General features: G+C 36.8%; 1 pseudogene; it reads left to right on the top strand.

The window, feature by feature from the left end:
• LOC101678606 overlaps positions 1-15557 on the top strand; it is a 64597-nt pseudogene extending 49040 nt beyond the window's left edge.
• The last annotated feature ends 2599 nt before the right edge of the window (positions 15558-18156 follow it).

Consider the following 18156-nt stretch of genomic DNA (forward strand, 5'->3'; position numbering starts at 1 on the left):
CAGTGACTTTTTTTTGCCTAAGAATTCCTTAAATAATGGGATAAATGATGTTCAGTTATATTATCGACAAACTTTTAAAATACAGTTTTATTGTATGCACTATGTTTTTCGTGAGATCTCAAAACAGTTCATATTGCAAAACAAAGTCTTCCAAATCTGGAAGAAATATATACCCAGGAATGATATTACTGGAAGTTTTAAAATAAAATATAATAGGGGCTCATGAGAGACTATGGACTCTGAAAAACAATCTGAGGGGTTTGAAGTGGCGGAGGGGTGGGAGGTCGGGGTACCAGGTGGTGGGTATTATAGAGGGCACGGATTGCTTGGAGCACTGGGTATGGTGAAAAAATAATGATACTGTTATGCTGAAAATAAATAAATTTTTTTTTACTTTTAATTTTTTATTTTTTATAAACATATATTTTTATCCCCAAAATTTTTAAAAATTATATAAAAAAATATATATATATATATGATAGGGGCACCTGGTGTCTCAGTGGGTTAAGCCTCTGCCTTCAGCTCAGGTGATGATCTCAGGGTCCTGGGATGGAGCCTGGGGCTCTCTGCTCAGCGGGGAGTCTGCTTCTCTCTCTCTCTCTACCTGCCTTTCTGCCTACTTGTGATTCTCTCTCTGTCTCTCAAATAAATAAATGAAAAATAAAAATAAATTAAAAATAAAATATAGTACACAAAAAATTGTTTCTCACTATTTTAAATAGTTGCTGGTCAAAATTTTGAGTAAATAAACCAACTTGAAATTCAGAGATAATTGATCATGCATGCGAAATTAACATTCTTTAATTCATAAAGAGAATTCTGAACATTTTCTAAGAATTGTCCAATGCCTGGTGAATCCCCAGCTGTTAGATACCTTAGAAATTGGCACATTTTTTGTCATATTGAAAAATTCTTAATGGCCTGGAAGAGCTAATGCTATTGACAGGGGTGTCAGACACTACGCAAGAGGTGTTACCATCTCCCACTGCTTCTTTGCTGTGGCAGCTTTCTGTAGTCTTGTTCCTATGCTCTAAGCACAGTGGGTGCTCAATACACATTGTTTATGGGCTGCCATTACATCTGCTGTGAATGAAGCATCCAAGGATCCTCTGGCAGCAATAGCAAATGTTGAGGACGTCGATTGGCATCATGGGACTGGAAGTGTTAAAGCTCTCAGCAGGTTCTAGGTCTGACTCCGCAAGCCTGGAGTTGGTTTGGAAGAGATATCATAAGGGGCGGCAATCTAGAGCATATTCTGACTCTTTCTTGGGTGCAGGGTATAAGTGGTATTTAGGATATGAATTATGGTTGAGACTTCACCAGGGTGCCTCCTAGGACAGATGCTGTGGCCAGAAGGCACTTTCTTGAGCTGAGAATTTATCTGCTGAATCCTGACTATTGCTTAACTAGAAATTGAAATTGTCTTTGTCAGATGTGCCAGCAGGGAAAGCAGTGGTAACTGGAAGTCAACTTTTATTCCATAATTCTTTAAATCTCTATAATGCTGTCATAACAATTTTCTGGAAGACAGGTCAGATCATGTCACAATAGAGCTTAAATACTTTAATTACCTCCCATTACTTTCAACATCACATTTAGGGTCTTTAGCATGGCACACTAATCCTCTGAACTGGCCCTTACCCACTTCTTTTAAATTTCTTGTTTGACCCAGATTTCCATGAATAATATATTATCTATTAAGCATGTACAATTTGCTAGGTGTTCTGCTATGTACTTTGCATACATAAACTCACTTAATTCTCAAAAGGAGCCTCTAAGTACCATATTATCATTACAGGTTTTTAAAGATTAAGACACAAAGAGGTGAGGTGATTTGTCCAAGGTTATGCAGATAGCAGAGGTGAAATTTTTTTTTTTAAAGACTTTATTTGACAGACAGAGATCACAAGTAGGCAGAGAGGCAGCCAGAGAGAGAGGAGAAAGCAGGCTCCCTGCTGAGCAGAGAGTCCGATGTGGGGCTCGATCTCAGGACCCTGGGATTATGACCTGAGCCGAAGGCAGAGGCTTTAACCCACTGAGCCACCCAGGTGCTGCAGATTCAGGCTCCTGGCCACCATGAGACCTCCCACAGAAGCCCATATGATTGCAAACCTCCTTACCTTTCTATTTGCTCTCCACTCCATCTTGAATGCCCTTCTTCATGGCTGATGGGGCTCAGCCTTCAAGACTCAGCTAAATAATCCCTTTCCTTATAAAGTAATCTCTGATGCTTCAAACAGAGTTGCCTACTCCCTCCTTTTTACTAATACTAGACCTTGGCTGAAAAACAAAACAAAACAAAACAAAAACAAAACACCAACCTAGGTACAAACAATAGCTACCACTGCCACTGTAACAATAGCAATAGTAATTACCATGTATCTGTCAAATATAATGGCACTACTATGCATTTAGCATTACCCTATACCAACTTCCATCCATACCATAGCACTCCATAATAGCATGGTATAGCCAGGCTTAAGTGACTTGCCCAAGGACAGGTAAAAAATGGGTGACAGAGCCAGGATCCAGTTCCAGATCAGTCTATGCCAAATATGGGACCCCTTGTGAAAAAGTTAAGAATTTTACGATGGCCACAGCAGAGCATTAAACCAAGTGTGGGCTCTTTTAAGCATGAATACCTGTGTGAATGCATTGGACGCCTACCCATTAAGTCATCCCTGGCAGGAACCACTGGAAACACCTCTAAGTAGCTAAACATCAAATTGCTGTATATTACTAACTTTAGGACCGAGGTACACAATAGATATGCTAATATTGAGTTATTCTTGCATTCCCAGGATAAACTTCACTGGTTTATATTTATTATTTTTCAAGTGATATTGGATTTTACTTGTTCATGTTTCATTTATAGTTTTACATCAACATGCCTACATGCTATTATTATCCATATGCATATTAAATTTAATATGCTTTATTAAAAGAATTTTTAAAAAATTCCCTCTGGAAAACATAAATAACCTTATGACTATGATTATCTAGTCTCCACAGAGTAAGAATCTCTCACGAAAGCATCTAGATGTGGTGCTATTTTAAGTAGTGTTTCTTTAAAAAGTGTTCTTTCTTTCATAGGAATAGTTTGGTTTAACTATTTCTAAATAGATGAATTAGTAAATTTTCTAGTTAAAATTTAGTAAATTTTATTCTCATTGTATATTTTTCCCTTATCTAGGTTTTCATATATATTTGTAGGGGTCCATACAGTAATTTCTCATAGCTTTTATAGAATTGTTTCTGTTTCAGTGGCTATGACCGTTAATCATTTAATAAATTGTAAATTTGTACCTTCTCCTTTTCTCTTATTAGGTTACCTAGTGTTTTTATCTCTTTTATTTTTTTCTTTACAAAGTCTATTGACTTGTTTATTCAATTTTTTTTTCTGTTTTATCTGTCACTAACCCTGTTCTTATATATATTCTTATATATTTTTTCTTAAATCTTTGCATTACTTTACTTTTATTTTAATTTTATTTTTCTCACACTAGCTCTTAAGTTTGGATGTTTTCAATGCCTCATCCATTCTTATTTTTAAAAAATTTTACAATTTTGAATCCTATGAATTCTATTTTATAGTCCCCACAGTAGTTGCATAACAGAGATATTCCCCCCAAGATAGAAGGGCTATTTTTTTCTTATAATTAATTCTAGTTTCATTGTATTATAATCAAAGGATATTATTTGTATCACTTCTACATTACAATCAATTTTATAAAAAGTAAAGAGTGCTTTAATAAGATAAAATCATCTCATTATTATGATAAAATAAAATATTTTGTATTATAAACACATAAAGTTTCCCTTTTTTGGCTTCTTAAGTTTGTAATTTTAGTTAGTTAACATACAGTGTTATATAGTTTCAAGTGTAGAATAGAGTGATTGAACAATTCCGTACATCACCCGGTGCTCATCATAACAAGTTCACTCTTTAATGCCCATCACCTGTTTCACCCATCCCCCACCCACCCACCTCCCTTCTGATAACCATTAGTAGTTTTTCTCTATAATTAAGAGTCTGTTTCTTGATTTCTTTATCTCTCTCTTTCTCTCTCCCTCTTTTCTTTCTTATATTTCACATATGAGTGGACTCATATGACATTTGTCTTTCACTGACTGAGTTATTTCACTCAAATTATACTCTCTAACTCCATTATGCTCCATCCATAAAATTTCTATAGATATAGATATAGATATACATATCCATAAAATATAGATATATAGATATATAGATATACATATACATATACATAAAAATGAAATTTTATGGATATATCTAGAGATATACATATAGATATAGTCTTCTTTATCCATTCATCAATGGACACTTGGGCTGCTTCTATTTCTTGGCTATTGTAAATAACTTTACTATATACATAGAGGCACCCCATGTATCCTTTCAAATACTTGGTTTTGTATTCTTTGGATAAAACCCAGTAGTATGGTAGTAGAATCATAGAGTAGTTCAACTTTTAACTTTTTGAGGAATCTCCATACTGTTTTCCACAATGATTGCACGAATTTGTATTCCCACCAACAGTGCATGAGTGCTTCTTTTCTTTCCGTATCCTCTCCAACACCTTGTGTTTTTCATTATTTTGTTGATTTTAGTCATTCTGACAGGTGTGGGGTGATATTAAGCATGTAAAGTTTCACATCTAAATATATACCAACACATATCAATAAAATCTACCTTAATACAGCTATTTTGATCTACTATATCCTTGTTTTTATTTGCTTGGTCTTTTTTGGACTAAACATAGTGTTTTAAATGTTAAAGTCTTCTATGTGTTTCTGTTTATTTCTCCTTGCACCTCCTGCAAGGAGAAATACTACTTTACGTAATTGCTGTGTTATTTGTGCATATTCATACTTTCTATCATCCTACATTTTGTTCTGTAGCATTTTGAGATGTTCATCATCTAATGCTTTTTGGCCTGAATTCTACCTCATCTTGGATTAAACCTCTGGTTTCTCGTTAGCCTTCAAATTGTTGTACACATTTGTCCCATACACACTTTACCCATCCCTCTATTTTTAGTGTTATTGAACAACAGTAGTGTTGGCTTTTGGTTAGTAAGACGATTTAAAATGTTCTGTACTTTAATAAGTAAATGAAGCACATTTGATTGATATATTTATGTTCATTCTTAACTGGGTATAGCATTTTTTATATACTTCTGTTTTCTGAATGTCTTTTGTTTTCTCTTTTTCAGTTTCTTCCATGATTTATGAAAGTTTGAGGTCTTCTTCCTGAGATTGTCTTTTAAATAACATCTTTAATAATGTTCTTAGTCTACTATCCCTTACTTAGTTCTCTACTATTTGATTTACCAGCTTATAATGATATCTACTGACTCCACTATTATTTAAGTGACCGCTGCTGAGCTTATTCTAATTCATTACCTTCCCTTTCACCTTTTTATAACATTATTACTTTTTAATGTCAAGGCAAACAACAATTCTATTCTCTTACCCTTTACTTTCTTAGTCATACAATTAAATATATTCAATGGTCCCTCTAAATTTTTTGCCAAAAATTTCATAACCCCCTCCTATTTTTTGTATATTACTCAGAAAGAGCTTTGGATACCATATTCTCTGAGTTTTGGTGTATTTAAATCTGTATTTATATAACCATAATACTTGAAAAACAATTTAGCTAGAGATATAATCCTTGGATCACCTATTTCTTTCTTTGAAGGTTTTTTTTTTAAGTTATTGTAGTGATGTCTTCATTTGTATGTTACTGTCAAAAAATCTGAGGTCAAAATGATTTTTCTATGTAAGTGACTTTTGTATTTTATTGATGTTCTAGGGAAATTTGTTATCTTTAAAATCAAATACTTTTACTATAATATTCTTGGAGATGACAAATCTAAATCAATTTTTCCAGATTCACTGGGTATCCCTTTGTATGTCACTGAATGCCTTTTATTTACATGGAGTTTTTTGGAGAATCGCTTAAATATTAATTCTTCTGCATTGTTTTGTTTTTCTTCTGCATAGAATTCCAGTATGCATATGTTGGATCTTGTTTCCTTTCTTCATTAAAAATCACTATTCTCTCCTTTTTTAGCTATTTCTTTATTGTTTTGTTATCTTTTTTGTTGTTGTCATAAGTATATGCAAACCTAGCCTAAAATCCTTTTTTTATATTTTCAGTTGAACCTATACTACCGGGAGTTCTAATTTAGTCTTAATTGCTGAGATTACTTTGTCTTTTCTTTAAATGTTTTCTTGTGCCCAATATACTAGTATTTGTTCTTTCTCACTTGGTCATTTCCCAGATTGTTTTTACTATCTCTGCTCTCCAGCCACCCCCACCATGCTCTGGATGAGCACAACTGTACTGAGCCCTTCATGGGATCTCTGTGCCTGATATTCCTGCCTTTCTCTCTGCAGACCTCATTCCCAGTCGCAGTGACCCACACTTTCTGTCTCTGACCCAGATTCTACACTGGAAATTTCAACCTGGATCCCAGTTCCACTTGAAAAACAAGGCATTTCATGAGTCCTTCTCTTCCCAATATCAACAGAATGAATATCAAATGTGAAGTTAAACTGGAGGATCCCCAAATTCTGCTATTGGCCAGGGCTTGGATGGGACCAAATACACACAGAGAGGCCAACAGGAGGGGCTGGAGGTCAGCTTTACAGTGACTTGGGATCCTTCATCATTCCCCCAGCCCCATTGGGGGGGGGGGTCTGGACGATCATTAACCACAGGGAAAACTTGTAGATAAAGGAACCAGTAGGGTTAATTCATGCTATCAGTATTCTTGGCTGTGTGAAAAAGGTCCCATTATTTAATGTTCCTGGCCCCAATTCACTTCTTGAGAGCTGATGCTTCTTAGCCTCAGCACTCACCTTTTGGATGATGTGAATACATGGTAGAGAAGGTAAACTATTTTAGTTTACAGCTCCTTAGACCTGTTTCTCTACATTCCTGAGTCAGGTTTATCGACTTGGCTCAGGAAATGTTATTTTACTTTTGTGTTGTACAGATCCCAGCCTCACAAATCTTTCTTATGAACAAGTTTTATCATTTAATACACAGGTACAACCTTATTTGCACTCTTCTAACAATGACTAGAAGAACTCAAGGTCTTTGTACAGTATTGCTTAACCATGGAGAATATAAACTTTGTGAGAATTCAATTGACTAATGGGTCACCAAAGGGTCCCCATTATCTTTAGTTGGGGTGGAAATAAATATTTGCAGCTGGGAACAGGGTTGGTTAGGAAACACTACTTTTGTCCCAGATAGAGGCTCACAGCTAGGACTCACAGGCATGGGAGAACCAACCCAAACTTCACTGACAGACTTAGCTGTAGGCACATCAGGCCAGGACTGACACACCACCACAAGGGCTCAAAGGCCCTTCCTCCACCCCTGGAGCAATGTTCTCTTTCCACCAAACCCCTACAAGGATGTTTGATCTGAACACTATATATAAGTGGAAGTAATATAAGTGGAGTGCCCCTGAGAATGCTATTGCCATCGTCCATGGGAAAGATACTTAATGAAAAGACTATTTTGATACCAGAGTGAAGAAAACACAGCTAGTTCCACTGTTTTATAGAGGCTGGGGTTTCAGCCCTTCCTGCTTAACTAGAAGTTCTCAGTGAAATCAAAAGAAAAGTTCAAAAGTGAGGAATGTGCATTTGCAGAAAATAGACAATCTTTTATTTAGTTGGGGGTATGTGGCCCAGAATCCTGTGAACCCCTGTCCTAATAGAAATCAATCACATCTTTTCCCAGTAATCCAAACACTAGTTTAGATACAGCTGAAGGGATTTGACAGATGGAATCCCAACCGTTGAATTAATTGAAAGGGCTGCTATCCAAAATTAGCCTGACTCAATCACATGTAAGATTTGTCAACTATCCTCCTTTGCGTCAGATGATACCAGGACTCAAAGAGAAGGTAAGACGTGTGTCTAGAATCACAAGTCAGGTGGGGATGCTAAGAAACAGTACCCATATTAAAAACCAGGGCCTTGATGCCCAATGCCAATGGTGGGTGGTGGCCAATTCCTACGCATCAGAGCCAGTTTTTGCCTCAATGGCCTCCAACTCCCTCTACACCAATATATTCACTGCCAGGAAACGTGTCAATCACTCCTCTGTTGTCTACTCTCCTATCTTAGCATCAGTCTTCCCTCTCAGTTTGGCTAAGGGTGTCAAAACCTGTCCCGAGATGCCATTCTCTCTCTACTCTAGACTCATGTTTCCTGAAGCCTTGATTTTCTACCTAAAATATTTATTTTGCTACTAAAGAGCCTGTGGACTCCCTTTTATCTCCTTGTACAACTCCACTAGTTCCAGGACTCAGCAAAAACTCCCCTTGGATCCCACTCATACCCATAATTTCTGACTTCTCTTCCTCAAACCTCTTTTCTGTTGACAACTATTTCTATGCAGGCACACTGGTGTCATTACACAATGACATTCCTTTCCATTCCTTCCAGATTCCCTTTCATTCCAAAATGTTGTCTGTATACATTTTCCTAGGTCATATTTTATGTTGGTAATGAAAAAATCTTTTAAACTGGTGATTTTCTATCAGCTCACCTGTTTCCTCTCATATCCTTGAAAATAGAAGCAGTTCTAAATCATAGTGAAATGCACATCCTTTTATGAGGCTAATATTGACCCATGAGGAGAAAAATCAGACACTGGGGTAGAAAGCTTTGCTCCTTCTCTATGGAAAAGTCCCTCTCGGAGTCTGGTCGATTAAATGCTCTCTCGTTCCCTCTCTTTCTCTCCCTGATTGTCTTCAAACTGGGAAGGTGGCTTCTCTTATAGTGAGAATCCCTGTGTGAGTTTGTCTCCAAGGCCATGTCTTCTTTGTCATCTCAACTTTACATGACACATTCTAGGTAGAAACTGCCATAGTTTCTTGGGGCGCCTGGGTGGCTCAGTCTGTTAAGCTTCCAACTGTTGGTTTTAGCTCAGGTTACAATCTCAGGTGAGATTGAGCCCCACATCAGGCTCCAGTTCAGCAGGGACTGCTTGGGATTCTCTCCTGTCCCTCTGCCCACCCGTGTGTGTGCACGTGTGCACACACAACAGTCTCTCTCAAATAAATATCTGTTTTTAAAAATAAAATGCCACAGTTTCTCTCTAACATTTCTCTTTTCTTGGTCTCCCTTATTTCATAGTACTTAATTGTCTTTATTTTTCCTTTTGGCACTCAAAGAGCTGAAAAGACTCCATTTTTCCTCAGAAAATAAAACACTTCCTGGGGCACCTGGCTAGTTCAATTGGTTAAGTATCAGCCTTCCGCTCAGGTCATGATCTCAAGGTCCTGGAATCGAAGGCTGTGTTGGACTCCCTGCTCAGTGGGTAGTCTGCTTGTCCCTCTGCCTGTCCCTACCACTTGTGTGCTCTCTCTCTCTCTTACTCTCTCTCAAATGAATAAATTTTTTTAAAAAAATTATTAAAAAATAAAAATATAATACTTCTTAGTCACTTCCTTGGCACATCAGAAATTATTACCAGCCCTCACAGTTATCCATACTTATAGCCTGTGATCTTCCTTCACAAAGGACACCAGGATCACTTTATACTTTCATTAACTTCAAATACTTTTCCTCCCAAGATTCTACACTGTTTCCCTTCTCATTTCAAAATTTATCCAAGAAACTTCACAGATGAATGTTTTACAAAGACACAATTAAAGTTTCTCCTAAGGGCACCTGGCTGACTCAGTGGGAAGAGCATGTGACTCTTAATCTTGGAGTCCAGAGTTTGATCCCCACATTGGAGAATAGATATCAGAAATACATACATACATACATACATACATACATGCATACATAGTTTTTAAAAAAGAGAAAAGAAAGTTTCTCCAAAATCTGAGGATTTTTCCCTAAGGTTTGAAGCTTAATACCCAATTTCCTCATTTTCAGAAAGATAAACAGCACTGAAATTGTGTGAAATTAATTCCTTTAAATCCACATCCTCGTATGTATAAGTGTCAGACCTTAGGAAGTCTTTCCTAGATTACACCTTGGTCACCTGTCTTGGGCCCCAGAGATTCCCTGAGAACTACCAACATTTTGCCAGGAAGAAAAACAAAAAAAACAAAAAAAACAAAAAAACCTCTACTGACCATCAGATCCTTTTTAAGAGGAATTTCTCTACTTTGATGATACCTTAGAACCACCAGAAATCTTCAGAACTAGTGATAATTCAATCCCAAACTTCATCAAGTGAGAATCTCTGAGAAACTATACTCATTAGTATAGTCATCTTTAGGCAGTTCCAAGCTGCAGCCTGGGTGGGACTCACAGTGACTGAAGTCTCCACCTGCCTGGAGCATTATGAAGTGGATATGGACTGAAGTGTCCCCTGCACTCAGGTGCAACCTCATGGCAAAGCCCAAACTGTCCTCTGAGACAGCAGATCTCAACCCAGCCTACATGTTAGAATCACCAAGGTAGTTTTTCAAAACACAAATGCCAGGACCCAGCCCAAAATAATTAAATCTGAATCACAGGGGTTGGCCTTTGAAATGCCTTCAGCTGATGCCATTGTAGAATCAGCACTGGGAAGCTGTTTCATAGCTAAATTCACTTGTAGGCAGGATCCATGATTTTGCTGAGTTGATAAACTAGTGGGAGAGATACACTTTGCTAGAAGTATGTTGACCTGTAGAAAGCGTCAGTCAAGGTTGGGGACAGAAGGACAGGGAAACGTCTCTGAGGGATGTCGCTGTCTGGGCAGACCTCTATGAACGGGGTGACTCCCAGAGACCCAAGGGAGCAATATGAGCCAACTTGATGAGAGCACTAATGGAGGATGGAAGAGGAGGGGTCACCTCCATTACCTGAAATAGTGGCAAGACCGCCCAGCCGCTTCAAACACTGCCAGAAGCAGAGGAGGGCAAGCACATTTCAGCATTCTGGGACCTCCTGACACTCCTGAACTCCAGCAGGGCAGATAAAGCACTAGCTCTCTGCAGGCCCTTTGGCTATGGAGAAGACCCAAGAATAAACCTGGAGGTGAGTTGAGAGGCAGCCTGCTTCCTGGTCGTTTGTAGGAGGATTGCTGGGTTGTGTTCATTCTATTTCATAAACATTTTTATAGCTGTTAAAATTTGTGTCCTGCAAACTTCTCTGTTCCTTACAAATATGAACTGTTCTCACCCCTCCTAGCAAGCCTGATAAAAGATATTATTACTATACTTATTTTACAGAGAGAAAAACTGAGGCATGGCACGGTAATTACCTTGAACAGGGATCCACAGGTGTCACTGCAGAGATGGGAATAGAAACCCAGCACTATGGTACCTTAAGAGCAGTCCTATGCTACTTCTCAACTGTTTGGTGGTATGTCCTTCACAAATTCCTGATTTTAAGGGAATTATGTGTCTTATTTGATATTTTATCTTCGTTATTGTAATTTTCAACTCTGGAAGATCCACTTAGATTTTGTCTTACTATCTTGTTATGCTCCTATTTCCTTTTATGTTTAGCCATAGAAAGTCCATTACTCATGCCTGTTTTTAAGTCCTTCTATACCAATTCTATCTCTTTGGGGTGGTGGTGGTGGTGGTATTAGGTGTCTATTGGTTGACTTCTCTGTTAGTGGTGAATTCTATTTGTTTCACTGCACACCTGGTAAATCTAGGTAAGAGACCAGCACTGCACATTTTAAATAGTTGAGTGCTGAGTATTTTCTGTTCCTTTAAATAAAGTTGGGCTTTGTTCTTTGATGGCATTATTTGGAATATTAATGCTTTGGAGAATTGTTTCGAATATGTGTCAACTGGGACTGGAACAGGCTTCAGTCTCTGTATAATTTGGCCTCACTGCTGAGGCAGTTCCCTCAGAGAGCTCGGTTTCAATCCCCTTGCACTCAGGGTCTTTGCCCTTGGCTGCCTGGGACAGAGGTTCTTCCTGGGCTTGAATGACACCAGGGAGCTATTTATATTCTGAGTATTTGAATACCTGCTTCAAGGTGTTTTTGTCTGCATGAAGGTTGACTTTGAAGACAGAGTTTCACCTGAAATTCTCATCTTAAGAATTTTTATGTTTCCTTTGTATGATGTTATCTGCCACTTTCTGTTCATTTTAAAATACCCTATTTTCTTTGTGTACAACCCCTCCTCCAATAAATAAATTATCACAGGTGAATAAAACTGCACTTTATACCAATAGTAGGCCTTCTTGTACTAAAAACCCCAGTAATAAACCCAAATCCCCCACTCCTATAAATTGGAGAATTGGGGCAGAAGATCTCTTTTTTTCCCGCCCAAGGAAAATACTCAGTTTCAAAAATGTGCCCAATATCCATACTTATACCAGGGTTTCTTAAACAATATGCTAAATGAGCTCTCACATTGGGTAACCAGAAAAGAATGTGACCTACACTAAAGATAACCATAACCAATTCTTAGCCGGTCTTCATAGAATTGTAAGAACAAGATTTTGTATGACTAATTAGTATTTTTTCTTTAAAACTTAAAGAAAAACTATTCTGACACTTGTTAAAACAGTATAGAAGATTTTATTCAAGACTATAGTTAAGAGCTCTCTATTCAAGTCTCGTTAAAACAGGGGTACATGGGTGGCTCAGTTGGTTAAACATCTGCCTTCAGCTCAGATCATGATCTCAGGGTCCTGGAATTGAGCCCCCACATTGGGCTCCCTGATCAGGAGGGAGCCTGCTTCTCCTGCTTCCAATGTTTGTGTTTCCTCTCTCACTGTCTCTCTTTCTGTGTCAAATAAACTAAACTCCTTAAAAAGAAAGAAAAAAAAAAACAGGCTTGTTAAAACAGTAAAGGAGACTTTATTCAAGACATCAGGAGTAAAGAGATAAAACTCCAAATAAAACAAGTAAAAGTCGGGGCACATGGGTTAAGCCTCTTCCTTCAGTTCAGGTCATGATCCCAGGGTCCTGGGATCTAGCCCTGCATCAGGCTCTCTACTCAGCAGGGAGTCTGCTTCCTCCTCTCTCTCTCTCTCTGCCTGCCTCTCTGCCTACTTGTGATCTCTCTCTGTCAAATAAATAAAATCTTTAAAAAATAAATAAATAAAAACAAGTAAAAGTAGAGGGTGAGGATACCCAGGGAGAGTATAAGGAACTTAACTCTGTATTAAGGGTGGATAATTTCTCACTAAACTGACTCAGCAGGATTTGTGATAAAGGTAAGCTAAAGTCAAGTCTCCCTCGAAAAAAAGAGCTCAAAGAACCTAACTAAAGTTTGGTTAAAAAGGCCTACAAGTAGAAAAATATGAATTGTAAGAATTAATATTGTTAAAATGTCCTTATTACCCAAAGCCATTTATGGATTCAGTGCAATTTCTATAAAAATGCCAGTGACATTTTTCACAGGAGTGGAAAAACAATCCTAAAATTTATGTGGAACCACAAGAGACCCCAAATAACCAAAACAGTCTTGAGAAAGAAGATGAAAGCTGGAGGTGTAACACCTCCTAATTTCAAACTATAGAACAAAGCTGTGGTAATCAAAACAGTATGGTACTGGTATGTGAAAAAACACATAGACCAATGGAACAGAACTGAGAGCCCAGAAATAAACCCTTGCATATATGGTCAACTAATCTTTGGCAAGGGAGCCAAGACTACTTAATGAGGAAAGTATCGTCCTCAATAAAAAATAAATTATGTTAGGAAAACTGGATAAATAAATGATGTTAGGAAAACTGAATAACCACATGCAAAAGAATAAAATGGACCCCTATTTTACATCACTCACAAAAATTCACTCAAAATGGATTGAAGACCTAAAGATGAAAATGACCATAAATCTTCTAGAAACCTGTTGAAAAAGCTTTTTGACTTGGTCTTGGTAATGATTATTTATTATGATCCCTACAACAAAAATAAATAAGTGGGATTGCATCAAACTAAAAAGCTTCTGCACAGCAAAGGAAATCATCTATCAAATGAAAAGGCAACCTACAAAGTTCCAAATCACATATCTGATAAGGGGCTAATATCCAAAATATTTAAAGAAGTCATACAATTCAACAGAAAAAAAAATTAAATGGGATTGGGAGGGAGACAAACCATAAATGACTCTTAATCTCACAAAACAAACTGAGGGTTGCTGGGGGGAGGGGGTTTGGGAGAAGGGGATGGGATTATGGACATTGGGGAGGGTATGCGCTTTGGTGAGTGCTGTGAAGTGTGTAAACCTGGTGATTCACAGACCTGTACCCCTGGGGATAAAAATATATGTTTATAAAAAATTAAAAATTTAAAAAAAAATGGCAGAGATTCAATAGACATTTTTCAATAGACCTGCAAAGAAGGAACAGGTACATGAAAAGGTGCAACTTTACCAATTGTCAGAGAAAAACCACAAATGAAAACCATGTGGAGATATAACCTCATCTCTGTTAGAATTGTATTATCAAAAAGACAAGAAAGAAAAAGTGTTGGCAAGAATGTGGAGATAAGAAAACTCTCGTGCACTATTTGTGGGAATGTAAATTGGTTCAGCCATTAGAGAAAACAGTATGGGGCTTCCTCGAAAAATTAGAAAATAGAAATACCACAATTTAGCAATCTTTCTCAATACATATCCAAAGGAAGTGAAAACAGAATCCTGAAGAGATATCTGCCCTCCCACATTCATTACAGTATTATTCACAGCAGCCAAGATATGGAAATAACCTGAGTGTCCATCAACAGATAAATGGATAAATATGTGGGGAACAAATGTATATATACATATATGTGTACATGTAACATTCCATTGTATATACACCCATATATATACAACGGAGCGTTATTCAGCCATGACAAAGGAAATCCTGTCATCTGTAACAACATGATGAAACTTAGGGCATGATGCTAAGTGAAATGTTAGAGAAAGACAAATACAGTATGATGTCACTTACAAATGGAATATAAAAACACCCAAACTCCTCTTGCCCAACGCTGCCACAACAGTGTTCAGGAGCTTTGTGGCGGTTGGCCAGGTGGTCTAATCTCCTTTGGACTTCATGAGGGTAAGGTGGTTGAGATTATAGATGTTATTGATCAGAAAAGGCCTTTGGTTGATGGACCCTGCACTCAGGTAAGGAGTCAGGCTTTGCCTCTCAAGAGCATACAGCTCACGGACTTCAAGGGTCCACACGATGCCAGTCATAAGTGTGTCTGACAAGCCTGGCAGAAGACAGATATCAGTACAAAATGCGCAGCCACAGGATGGGCCAAGAAGATGAAAGCCAGAGAAAGGAGAGCCAAGATGACAGCTTTTGATTGTTAAAAATCAGGAAGGCCAAGAAAATGAGGAACAGAATAATCAAGTTTAAAGTTAGGAAGCTACAAAAAAGCAGCTCTCCTGGAATTTTCTTCCAAAAAAAGCACCCTCTGCTAAGTGTGCAGCTGCCACAGCTGCTGTAAAGGTTCCAGCAAAAAAGGTGGTCACTGCAGACAAGAAGGCTCCAGCCCAGAAGGTTCCTGTCCAATAAGCTGCAGGCCAGAGGCAGCCTCTCCAAAGACTCAGAAAGGTCAGAAAGCGCCAGCCCAGAAAGCACCTGCTCCAGGCATCTGACAATGTCTTACCCATAAAAGTGTAAGAAGTTATTTTTCTTTCTCTCCCCCTCTCTCTCCCTCTCTCACAAACACGTGTGTGTGTGCATCAAACTCATAATAAGAATAGTGGTTACCAGGAGCTGGTGGGTAGGAAAAAATGGGAGATGTTAGTTGAATGGTATGAACTTCTAGTTATAAAATGAGTAAGGTCTGGGTAATGAAGGTACAGCATGATGATTATAATTAAAAGTACTATATTATGTACTTGAAAGTTGCTAAGGGAGTAGATCATAAATGCCGGACAACAAAAGAAATAGTAATTACTTGACATGATGGAGATGTTAGCCAACATTAGGATGGTAATCATTTCATTTTATATGTGTATGAAGTCAACATATTGTATACTTTAAACTTACACAATATTATATGTCAAATATATCCCAAAGCTTAAAAAAATAATCTTTGATGGAGGTAGTCTGTCAAAACCATCAGAAAATTTATTCTCTAACTTTTAAAGACAATGTCACTTTTCATTCACAGTAGATGATAAATTGAGTCCAAAAACAAAATGCTATAGGTAAATGAGATCTTAATGAATACATATTAAAAGCAAAAATAGTTATAATTATCAAGATGGAAAATTGAACTTGTCTAAAGTGTTTAGATATACAAGAATCAATTATTAAAAGGGTTTAATTTCTCTTAAAATTATCATGAAATTATAACATTAGCATTGCTATTTGTTGACATTTTCTTATGTTAGATTTTCATTTTTCTATGAAAAGCTAATTTCATTAGAGCTATAATTGGCATCTTTAATAAACTCAAATCTAGGTCTTTAGACCTTTTTTTTTTAAACAAATCTGTAGAAAAAATTATTTAGTTCCACCAAAAACTTGTCTATTTATAGGTTAACAACAGAAGTAAGACTATTTCAAATATTATACGTTATAGTTATATATTTACTCAGAAGGAGAATACAGGTGAAAAGTGTTTAAGTGATTAAAAAAAAGCTTTATATTCTACCTTACCCCATGAATTCATCTATTTCACTGAAGTTGACTGAAATATTATCAAATAGTTTTTAACTGTATCTTTTTTAAGTTTGAAATTTTTTTATCTTTTATTATGTCTAGTTTATACCTAGTTGTGACTAGTTTAAAAATTATTTTATATCTTTCATTTTTCCCAGCATGAAAAATGTGCCTTTTTGATATATTTTCATAAAACAGGCTTTTTAGATTAGTTATTCATCCATATGGTATATTTATTTTGTTATTTATTACATTCTTATATTTAGTATGTATTTTTTAAATCTCTTCAGATTTAGTTTTTCAAGCTTCAGATGGATATTACATATAAGTTTGCAGCCTTGTCTGTATTTCTACATATATATATATGTAAAATAATTTCCTCTAAATATAACTTTTTCTGAAAATATTTTGGTATATAAATTTCCATTGAAACACCACTTTGGTTGAAACCTATGTATTAATACTTTTTTAAAAATTACTCCTTTGTTCTAAGTGTTTTCAAATTTCTATTATGATTTTTTTCTTTAAATTATGAATTATTTAGCAATGTATTTTGAATTTTTAACATTTATAGGGGTTTTCTTAGCTATTTTTAAAAACAAGCATCTTTCTTTCTTTCTTTCTTTCTTTCTTTCTTCTTCTTCTTCTATTTTAGGGGTGGAGTTGGGGGGCAGGGGGGAAGAGAGCGAATCCTAAGCAGGCTCCATGTTCAGCACAACACAGAGCCCAATGTGGGGCTCTAATCTCACAACCCTAAGATCACGACCTGAGTTGAAATAGAGTCAACGCTTAACCGACTACACCACCCAGGTGACTCAGAAAATAAGCATATTTCTTAATTGCACTAACAAAAATATGATGTGTGATTCCTTCACTTTCTGATATGTTCAGGCTGACTTTCAGCCTAATGTATGATCCACTTTTAAATGATTTATGTGTGCGTAAGAAGAATATGTACTTGTTAACTTTGATATGTGGGTTTCAACATGTTTGTACTAAGTAGGACCTCTTCAGATCATACATATTCTTATACAGAGGTGGAAGTCAAGTGCATACGATACCCCAACAAACAAAATTAGTTAGCGTAATTTAAAACATAATATTTTAAAAAGTGTTAGAAAACAGCAAGTACCTAAGAACTTTTTTGAATTTTTTAAAATAATTTTAAACTATTATAAGAAACATAGAAATGTGCACCATCCTAAGTGAACAGTTCAGATGTTGAACATTCCTTAACACTCAGATTGAGAAACAATATCAATCACCTGTTACTTTTTTTTTCTTTTTTCTTTTCTCTTTTTTTTTTTTTTTTTTGAACAGAGAGAGAGAGAGAGAGATCACAAGTAGGCAGAGAGGCAGGCAAAGAGAGAGGGGGAAACAGGCTCCCTGCTGAGCAGAGAGCCCAAAGCAGTACTCGATCCCAGGACCCTGAGATCATGACCTGAGCTAAAGGCAGAGGCTTTAACCCACTGAGCCACCTAAGTGCCCCAATCACCTGTTACTCTTCCAGTCATCAACCCCCATCAAGTATAATTAGTCTCCTGAATTTTAATAGCATATATAAGCATGAACTATATTTTTATT

This window comes from Mustela putorius, unplaced genomic scaffold, assembly GCF_011764305.1.
Source record: "Mustela putorius furo isolate JIRA1106 unplaced genomic scaffold, ASM1176430v1.1 tig00000083_pilon_pilon_pilon, whole genome shotgun sequence".
Classification (NCBI taxonomy): domain Eukaryota; kingdom Metazoa; phylum Chordata; class Mammalia; order Carnivora; family Mustelidae; genus Mustela; species Mustela putorius.